At 44.3% G+C, this 10,493-nt stretch overlaps 2 long non-coding RNA genes across 2 annotated transcripts; one reads left to right on the top strand and one right to left on the bottom strand.

The window, feature by feature from the left end:
* Positions 1-3,207: 3,207 nt before the first annotated feature.
* On the top strand, positions 3,208-4,721 carry LOC124698714. Its single transcript, XR_007001068.1, has 3 exons — positions 3,208-3,952; positions 4,089-4,206; positions 4,383-4,721. It is a non-coding gene; the product is annotated as an uncharacterized LOC124698714 (long non-coding RNA).
* A 2,972-nt stretch (positions 4,722-7,693) lies between these two features.
* Positions 7,694-9,494, bottom strand: LOC124702749. Its single transcript, XR_007002643.1, has 3 exons — positions 9,426-9,494; positions 8,438-8,475; positions 7,694-8,355 (listed from the first exon to the last, which is right to left on the bottom strand). It is a non-coding gene; the product is annotated as an uncharacterized LOC124702749 (long non-coding RNA).
* Positions 9,495-10,493: the final 999 nt, after the last annotated feature.

The following is a 10,493-nucleotide window of genomic DNA, read 5'->3' as shown; positions in this document are numbered from 1 at the left end:
TGTGGGACCCACCTGTGTTTTTGGCCCGGCCCACTATCTTGTTGGGCCGGCCCACTTGCTAAATGGTGGACTCCACATACTAAATGGGCCGGCCCTTTAACAGGAAGGTGGGACCCACCTGTGTTTTGGCCCGGCCCACTTTCTTGTTGGGCCAGCCCACTTGCTATATGGTGGACCCCACATACTAAATGGGCCGGCCCTTTAACAGGAATGTGGGACCCACCTGTATTTTTGGCCCGGCCCACTTTTTTGTTGGCCCACTTGCTATATGGTCGGCCCCACATACTAAATGGGCCGGCTTTTAACAGGAAAGTGGGACCCACCTGTGTTTTTGGCCCGGCCCACTTTCTTGTTGGGCCAGCCCACTTGCTATATGGTGGACCCCACATACTAAATGGGCCGGCCCTTTAGCAGGAAAGTGGGACCCACCTGTGTTTTTGGCTCGGCCCACTATCTTGTTGGGCCGGCCCACTTGCTACATGGTGGACCCCACATACTAAATGGGCCGGCCCTTTAACAGGAAAGTGGGGCCCACCTTTGTTTTTGGCCCGGCCCACTAGCTTGTTGGGCCAGCCCATTTGATCTATTGTGGACCCCACGTACTAAATGGGCCGGCCCGATAGCAGGATAGTGGGGCCCAATAAATTCTTGGGCCGGCCCACTTGCTTTAAGGTGGACCCCACTTGGTAAATGGGTCGGCCCGATAACAAGAAAGTGGGTCCCGCATGTCTTGTGGGCCGGCCCTTTTGCCTGTTGACCGGTCAAACGAGTGCATTCGGCCCGGCCCACATGCTTAGTGGGCCGGCCCATTAAAGTTTTGACCAGTCAACCTTAGAGGTTAGGCCCGGCCCACGTAAATAATGGACCAGCCCAGCTATATAGTTGACCGGTCAAACTAAGTCAGCGGCCCGGCCCGCAAACTTAATGGGCCGGCCCGCTTAAGACGTGGCAGTGCCTCGTGTGGGCCTACCATCTACCATGGGGTTTCGGCCGGTTAACGCCGTTAACCGCGCTAACGGCGTCTGCCACGTGTCAGTTTGCATGACGTCAGTAGTCAACGGGCTCCCGGAAACACTTCTGCAACGGTCCGATTTTCCGTGCCGGAAGGGCGCCCAAGCGCGACGGACCGAAAAAATTGTCGTAGGACTTTGCCTGACGCAATTTCGACAACAGAACATATCGTCGGGTTAGACCCATAGGCGACGAAAAATACCCCTTAGCGGACGATTTTGGGACGTTGTCTATCAGAACTTTTCTTGTAGTGTTCCGGTGTGGTGTAGATGGATCTGTTGGATAGTGGCTCTGTTTGGCGACGAATGGCTCTCTTTTTCTACTGGCTTCCTTCACTAAACTTATAGGGTTTGACCTCGGGAATGCTGCAGCGCACAGTACAGGCGAACGGTACGGGCGGGCCTTGCCCGTACCGGTGTTCGCTAAACCTTCTGGAACCGACTTTGACCCTCTGGTTGACTTTGCTGCACTTGTGACGAAATTTTCTTCAGTAATTACAGGTCAATTTGCCATTAAGACTTGATTTCCTACACACCATATAAAGAGAGAAATGATTGCACATATTTGCAATAATTAGTTATCAGTGACACATTTAGAGAGAAGTTTAGTCAATTTGTTGACTTAGCAAAGGGTTTAAACGTGAAAAAATGGGTTATTTCACAGCCATCAACCTCTCCAAACTTAGCCTTGATCGTCATTGAGCAAGAAACAAAGAATCATAAGGATCTAGGCGTTTAAACCAAAATAACGAGAAAGTAAATTCACTTACAAGTTGTAACCTTATGAGTCCAGCACTTCTTCCATTCGAAAGCTTAGCATAGCTAGAGAAGTGTCAAGAATATAATATGAATATATGTAACTCGATACAATCACAATAAAGATTTATGAGCATGAATAACTAGTTGTGTAAGCAAGGCATATGTTTTTTTTGCGTGATTGACCAATGATCATTTGATTTGGTACAATAGCGGTGCTAGAGTAATGTTTTGATTTTGTTGTTTATTTTCATAACACCTTTGAGCGTGCTAATTTCCTCAACATTCTGCACCTTGCATCATCGCAACCGTTTGGCCTTTTTGTTAATTGAACCAGTGTAGCAACTTATTTCAAGAAAGGGAGCACAAAGTTAACAGAATGTTTGTGATTTGTGAATGCTACTTCTATTTGCCTGCGCTGAACGAACGCTTGCAATTGCCCCGATATCTTCCGAATGTCTTGATGTGCAGCAATGTGCCAATATTGCGCAGTTAGTTCAAGTACGAGGCATGTATGTGTGCACGATGTTTATAAAAAACTGATTATGCCCCTCCCTACAATTACAGCTGGGCATCCGCAGGAAGCGAGTTCGGGATGTGCACCGCACAGGGCCTCCAAAATAGGAGGGCCTCCAATTTTGTGTTAATTAGTAGTAGTACTTAGTGATCATAATGGCAGGTTTAATTGGTCCTACTAAATTCATTGACCCACAGCCCTCAACTCACGCGTGGGAATTGGCCACAGATTAGCACCACAGCCCCCAACCCATGCACGTCTCCTCATCTCTCTCTTCTTCAAGAACTAGCAGTTCTCTCTTCCATCGCCGATTTGATTCCGCCCTGGCTTTCCCGAATAAATCTGCTGATGCAATGACAGGTCCATTGCAGGCTGCATTCTCAATACGCTATCTAATTATTTGGTGTTCTCTTCTCAATTTCCCATCTATAAATCTTTTTTTTTCAGTGCTCCGCTTCTTCCGATATAGCGACCCCCTTGCTATTTCCACAACTGCAATCTGGTGCATCAATTCGCGTTGGATACCTGGCCAGAACTAATTGAAGATTTTTATCTCAAGAAATACTAGAACGATGTCATGTTTCTGCTAAATAATGAAGTGTTTATGAATTTTGAAATTGCTTTCCCATAAGATCTTATCTATAATCTTCTCTTTCTTAATAGTTGGCCCCATTTTGCTGATCTCACAGCGAGCCACGTCACCGGATTAAGAATTTCACCTATCTACTCGGGCAGCAGACGACGACGCGCCAGTGCTCGGCAGACCAACGCGCCCGATGGCCTTGCTCGCCCGCCCGTGCTTGGCACACCCACGCGCCGAATGTGCGCGGTCGAGCAGGGGCTTCGTGGCTTTTGCCGCTCAGCCCACGTCCTAAAAAGAAACCCCCTTGAGGCCTTGACGTTTCTAAAAAAAAAACTTAATTGGTAACTTCCTATTCATGGTCGTGGCCTCCTAGCCCCAAATATTGCAGCGGCGACCCAAGGCCTCCTCCTCACAAATGCTCATCAAACCACCTAATAAATCTCAACATTCATGACTGGAAACTTCTCGACTGAATTCATCCGGCGCAGCCTCGAGGTTAAAAACCACACCATGCTACCGTCCGCATCAAACACTACCTGGCCGCTCCCCATTTAATTCCCCCATTGATTTCTCCAATCCCTCAACATATATTCCAAATCTGCCAGCTTGAGCTCTGGCTTCAGATCCGCTCGACATTTTACACCCGATTTGGTTTGATTATGCCTGCTGCTACCTCAAATCCCCTCATTTCTGGCTTGAGACCCGCTTGCCATTTTTCCCCATGCATCTGATTTGATTTGATCCTGCCTGCTGCTACCTCAAATTCATCGATTTATTTGATTTTATTGAATTCTCGGTCTTTTGCTGAAGCTAGAAGAAACATGAAATCATCGCCTGTATTGCGTCTATTTTAAATCTTCTGCTTCCATTGGTACACAAATTCTAATCTCCTGCTCTTAAATTTTAATTTACATTGGATGAGCACATGCATCCATTTAACCTTTATTTTAGTTTCCGCCCTTCGATTGTAGCACAATATTACATCATTTCTGTTGTTTTACCACAGTTGAAATTTAAATTTTCCCTTTTTGTTAGGTTCAGGTGTGGATGAAGACGAATTTCACATGATGGATAATCAAGAAAATGGTACTACTCGATTTTTCCCCGCGGATGCAGTTCATTTGTTGGTATATTCATGTTATGAAATCAACGCCACCCAAGGTTTGTATTCTCAGATATCCGATAGCATTCTCATGCTGACATATTTTTTTTCTTTTATCAGATTATGTAGGGAAGGAGGAGTCATGACTTAAAATACTGTAGGGGAATTTGATAGTGGTGGTGAAAATATAGGCACGGACAAAATCTCTAAACTTTTTGCCAGTTTGGCATGGTTCAAGGTTTGAATGTTTAACTCCAATATTTATGAGCCTTCGTACAGTATTTAATTTTAGTATGTCAATACAGAACTTGCATTATTTTCCCAATTAAAGGTTGTGAGTGCAAGTTCAATTGATATGTATGTATATATATACACTTGATGAACTAATATCAGGCCATCAACTCCATGGCGCAGGGTTTGTTAGATGCTTTGATTTTCATTGGAGGCAATAAATCATCTTCAACTCCTAAATTCTGGATGGTAATATCAATACCAAAAGATACATGCATCAGTCGACGGTCTTTCAATTCTTTAAATGTAAATGGAGTATATATAGATCAGTTGGCTTAGTCCACGAATATGTGTTTATTGTTCTAGGATTTTATTTCTTCTTATATCCTGGGTTTTAAGTAATTTGAGAAGACTTTGCCAGCCATTTATGTACGGTATGCCATCTAAATTATACTAGAAACACTTCAACGTGGAAAGTGGTACTTTCTTCTCACAAAAAACCCTTGCATCCGTGGTGCTCTAATATAACTAGATGACCCGGTGCGCCCCGGCGCACAGGCAAAAGCAGGACAATATGTAACCATAATGTTCAAAAACAAATGGCAAAAGCAAGACAACATTCAAGTTGTGTGTAATACAATGCTATATCCTATTTTGGGGGTAAACCATAATTGATTTTAAACATCATAAACTGGTTGGTGTACTTCATGTACAATAGGGGGAGGAGGAGCCTCCGCGGCTGCCCAGGAGGGGGGCGGGTGAGGGAGGCGGCAAGTTAGGGTTATCTACTGTAATAGTAAGGATTCTCCCTGACCTTTCCCTAACTCCGAGTCGACCGAAGCGGCTCTCGCCTCCCGGCGAGCTAAAGTAACCGGTATGAATCATACATGTTGAAAAACCAAAACAAAATAAAATACAGTTTTGGATAGCTGATACATTGTACATAGGTCAAATGCGATTGCATGGATCTCCACATAGGTAAACAGGAGTAGTTCGTTACGCTTCACAAGCGTTCCTCCACATAGGTAAACAAGAGTAGTTCGTTACGCTTCACAAGCGTTCGTGCTGATGAAGAGATGCCATTTTGTAGCTCGGCTGCTTATGATTCACATGATTTTATTGCTACTTCACATATATTGGTTGAGTTCAGTCGGCTGCCCCTGTACCTAAGGACACTTCGGACTGCTGCACCATTCAGCGCAAGTGGCTGAATCAGGCCAGAATTTATTCCATCAGTTTTGTCTTATTTTAGTGCCAACACATGTCACTACATGGTTGTACCGTGAGTTGGACCAAAATGCAAGACAGTATTGTAACCATGTTTTATGCTGATAATGTATGTTTAGTTGTCCAAAAATTCAGCAGTTCTTTGAGAGCTCTTAAGCCTATATAGGCAAATTTTTTTAAAGAAAATAAAAACATAAGTTTTACTCGGCTGATGTCTATTTAGGTTTCCAAGAAATCAGCTTGTATCTATAAAATTCATCCCCACTATGGTGCATTTAATGTTTGCAAGCTGCAATCTCATACAGCCACATCATCTTAATTATTTCTAGCCATCAGATTTCAAATATACGGTAATGGATTGTCCATCCTGGCACTGCCCAGTTCTCATCTTTTATGGGATGTACTGTATCCGTCAAAAAATATGAAGCGTTTCGGTCGGCCCGTTCTACCTGACTTACCCGCTCATCTTTCCACTGTAGAAGAGGAAGCGATACTGCAGCCCGCAGATGTGAGGAACAGGAAGCGACTTCATAAACCGCCCTATCCATTGCTATATCAGGGAAGCCTGTGATGTGTTCCATCATCCAGCACATTGGTTCACCTATATGATGAATGAAATCTGTAGCGACCGGGCGTCTCCATGTGGTCTCAAACAAGTAATCGCTTCCCTTCTTTCACTTTGTCTCACATATCCTATATTGCTTCCGTATGATCCCTTTCCGTATGCTTAACTATCATTCTCATGGTCTGCTCCCCAAATCCCTCTTATGTTAACTAATCAGATTTGACTATTTTTTTTGGTTCAATGTTACAGTGTTCAGATCTAATTAGGTGCTCATGAGACGGAGCTTGATTTTATTAATTGTATTTATATAAAAAATTAACATACCCGTACACTTCAAGAATGAATTTCTCCCAGCAATTATAGCATGGCGTACAGGTACTGGTCATATGCGGTCTTGAAAAATATTATATCTGGTCACATATATCATCATTCCTGCAATGTACATGTGAGTATCAATGTTTTCCAGTATCTAGCTTCTCGATATTATCATGTCCCATTGCATAACTCTTTCTTCAATCCTCTCTACCTTCAGGAATGTTAGGACCAGCCCGCAAGTCTGTACCTGCTCTTTTAATCAACTCTCCATCTCATTGCCGCCTTTATAGGGTGGGAGCACCAAGCACTGGTAAATCAGTCATGTCCGCTTTAATCTCCCGGCTTTCGTTCTATCTAGCAGCGTTTCATAATTGAGATGGTTTTCATTTTTTTTTCTCCTACTTATTGTTCTTCAGCAAGTGAGCCGGGAAGAAGGGACAAGATGAAGATACATGTTGAATTACAAAGTTGTAGAGAATCTTCTCATCGAGAATTCTTTTCAATTATGTGCTCAAGAAGAGATACACACTTGACCACCAAGACTTGAATAAACAAAGCAATATAAGGCGGCAATATGCTTGCACTTCATAACAATATATGCAAATGAGCATTATTAACATAGAATATTCATGCTATCTGTTGCATACATGAAAATCATCTCTAAATTCCGCGGCAACGCGCGGGGTATCAACTAGTTTATGAAAAAAATCGTACCACCAACCTAATAATAAATATACAATATACAAAACTGTGTTTTTCTAATTGCCAATGGTTATGTTAAGGGCCTAATTTTTTTATTCGCACCGGGCCCCGTTTTCTCAGGTACGGCCCCTGCTGCAGCTGGCCAGCCCTCCTCCATACCTGTCCACCCGTGTCACCTCAAGCAGAAGGTCCAAGTATCTGAAGGGTGTCAACTTTGCTTCAGGAGGCGCATGAGTGTCAAGTCGAACAAACAAGGTAAAAATGGAGATGATGGAGTACGGCATAAACAAGTCGCCAAATTTTACTAGAACTAGATAATTTCCGCGCGTTGTTGCGGCATATTTAGTTAAAATAACTATAGAAGAAATATGTGTATGCTGTAAAAACTACATAGAGATTCATCTTCTACTTCTTAAAATGGCATGATATTCGTGTCATCAGTACAAATGAGTAATTTGCGCCAAATTTGTCATGAAGGAACATCTTACAAACAAATATATTTAATTTTGTTCAATAAAATTAGTGACAAATAAGCTTCATTTGTTTGGATAATTGTTACAATTGACAGGGAGAGATACCGTAGGTAGTTAAAGCCCGTAACATAGCAACCACCAATGACTATAGTGGTGTCGTAAAAATGTCATTCCTGCCATGTGCTACTTCAGTATCAAGTGTTATTATTAGGAATAACAACTCATAGCAATTAAGGATATGCTAATCTTCTGAAAATATATGTTCAAAGATGCTTTCGCTACATATGATCAATAACAGTTGTGAGACAACAAAGCATTGTTCCAATGATAATCGACATTGGGCAGAAAAATATCAATGCATGTTGTTGATCCTTTTTGAAATTAATAAATCACAAATGACCAATAATACATGGATGCTTGGAAGAAGTGCATCCAATTGAATAGAAAAATGGAGGAAGTGCATAGTAAATGAATACCAAATTAAAATATAGCCTAAGTACAAAATACATCCCGTGGAGGAGAGCATGGTTCAGCTTGCAAACTCTTTCATTTGTACTGCATGTTGAGATGAGCGACCTGGGCATAACGTGAGTGTGATTCTCTTATGAAGGACGATAGGGCTCACCTTGTGTGATGTAGGATAAAAACACATAGAGAAAATTGATGCAATTATGCAAATCTGAATAACTGTCAGTAGCAAGTATTATTATGAGCAATTGATCCAGACATGCAAGGAACCGAGAGATAACACACACATCCAAACCAAATTTCATGAGAATATGGCAGTGATTAGCTGGACTCAGAATACACGAACATAGTTCTGGCTAGAGCTGATGGTTACCTAGCTTTCCATGGCGAGATGTGCTCCACGTTCCTATGCGGAAAGGAAAAAATTTGGAAGTGAGAAGAAGTGATGAGAGAAAATAAAATGGAATCTGGCCGAAGCTGATGGCTACCTAGCTTGCCGTCGAGTACCTGGTCCATGTTGCTCTCTCTTGAAAAGGAAAAATGTGAATGTGAGAAGAAGCGATGAGAGAGAATAAAATGGAAGGTAGCTAGAGTGCACAATGAAATGTGAGAATATGTTGGATTGGATGTAATAAACACCACTACCGTGTTAGGCTTAGTTTGGTAGCAAAGTATTTTTGAAGTATTCTAAAAATACCGCAGCTTTCAAAAATACTTTAGTTTTTAATAATTTGAGGTGTTTGGCTACAACACAAAATTGCAGTTTCAATACTTCAGTATTCACAAAACTGTAGTATTTTCTCAGTATTAAAAAATTAAGTCCGAACCTCTTTTTTTGAAAATGAGATTTGGGAGAAAAAATAACTTCTCCACCTTGCTGCTGCTAGCTGCTCTTATGCTATCGCTGAAACTTAAGAAACGTAGATTATTAAAATGCTAGCTTGCTGAACGGCATTTGAATATTCTCTCCAACATGGTATAAAGAAAAAACAATTGATGGACTATGCGGCCGTTGCCCGACGCTAAAGAACAATGAGGATAAATCTCACAACGCTAACCTTCTAGAAGAAATGAAAATCATGCTTAGTAATTTTGAAGCTTGGAAAGTGGACCAAGTGAGGCGCTTAAAGATGCTTGGAGGGAGAATCATGCACATTGCTTCACAAATTAGCAGTAACCAAACAGGTACAAAGTATTCACAATACTTCAGAATACTGCGAAATGTCAAAACTGAAGTATCTACTACCTACACGATAAAATACTTTAGTATTCGAATACTTCTGTTTTTAAAATACTATGCTACCAAACTAAGCCTTAGTCTATTAGCTAGTGGGGCTTGCCGTTACTAATAGAAATAATCTGGTGGCTAGTCTATTAGCTAGTGGGGTTACCGTTAGCTAATGGGCAACTGTATGTAGGAATTTCGTTTGAAGGAAGCATAAAGTTTAAATTTTAGAAAGCACAAATAACATATACCTATACTTGGGCGCGCATGTGTGCAGTGCAGAAGGGGTAAAACGGATTGTTCGGCAGCCAAGACGTCCTCCTCGAAACAGGCTTTCGCCCCGCTATATTAATATAGCAACCACACGATACAAGCATGCTGGGGCCGCAGCACAACCAGGCCCAAAAGAAACGGAAGAGAAAGAGAAGAGAAAACAAAAGCCGACACCGGTAGCTCGACAAGAACGATGACGACCCCGCAACCGCTGCGTCCTCCGGAGAATGCCCACCACACTCCTAGCACCTCGAACCGCCGCATACCAAAACAGCACCTTCAACAAGGAGAGCGACGACGACGCCGCTGCTGTCCGGAGAATTCTCCTGGGGTTTCCCCCGGTACACGGAAGGAAATGGAAAGGGGGTACAACCGACGCCCTCCAAGAAGGTAAGGCGGCACCCTCGGGCGCCACCGCGTCAGAGTCGGATGAGCCGACATGGATTTCTCCCAACCCCAAATCCACCATCCTGGACGATTCGAGGAGCTCCCCCCAACCTACCGCCCACCAATGCACGCCCCCACGGTCTTGAAGTCCTCATCGCTGTCTCGCCGTGGACACCGGCGCAAGGCCTAGAGGAAGAAGAGGGAGACAGCGGGGCCCGGGTAGCACACCACTGCCGGCGGGAGGGAACAACCTCCACCGGACGACCACCACCTGCGGTCTTCACGGCAGCCGACCGGACGAAGCAGCAAGGACAAACCAGGCCCCTCCTGGCCCGGCCGAGCCCAACCAGGCCCGTGAAGTCCTCGCCGCCAAGTTGCAGCAGGCCGGCCATGGCGTCGCCACCACCCTGCCACCGCCGACGCGCCTCTTCCGCCACCAGGGAAGCGCCAGGTCGGACCAGGGGCCTACGGCCCGCCAAGCCCAGATCGGGCCCGAAAGGGGGCCCAGATCTTGGCCGAACGGACGCCGCCACCACCCCTCCCGACCGCCGCTCCGCCGCCAACGACGGCGCCGCTGCGCCTCCTTCCACCCGACACGCGGATACCACGCCGCCGCATCAGACCGCCGAAGGCCGAGGTGCACCGCCACGGGTCGCCCT

Source organism: Lolium rigidum, chromosome 3 (assembly GCF_022539505.1).
Source record: "Lolium rigidum isolate FL_2022 chromosome 3, APGP_CSIRO_Lrig_0.1, whole genome shotgun sequence".
Taxonomy (NCBI): Eukaryota; Viridiplantae; Streptophyta; class Magnoliopsida; order Poales; family Poaceae; genus Lolium; species Lolium rigidum.
This window is presented reverse-complemented; position numbering and strand designations above follow the sequence as displayed.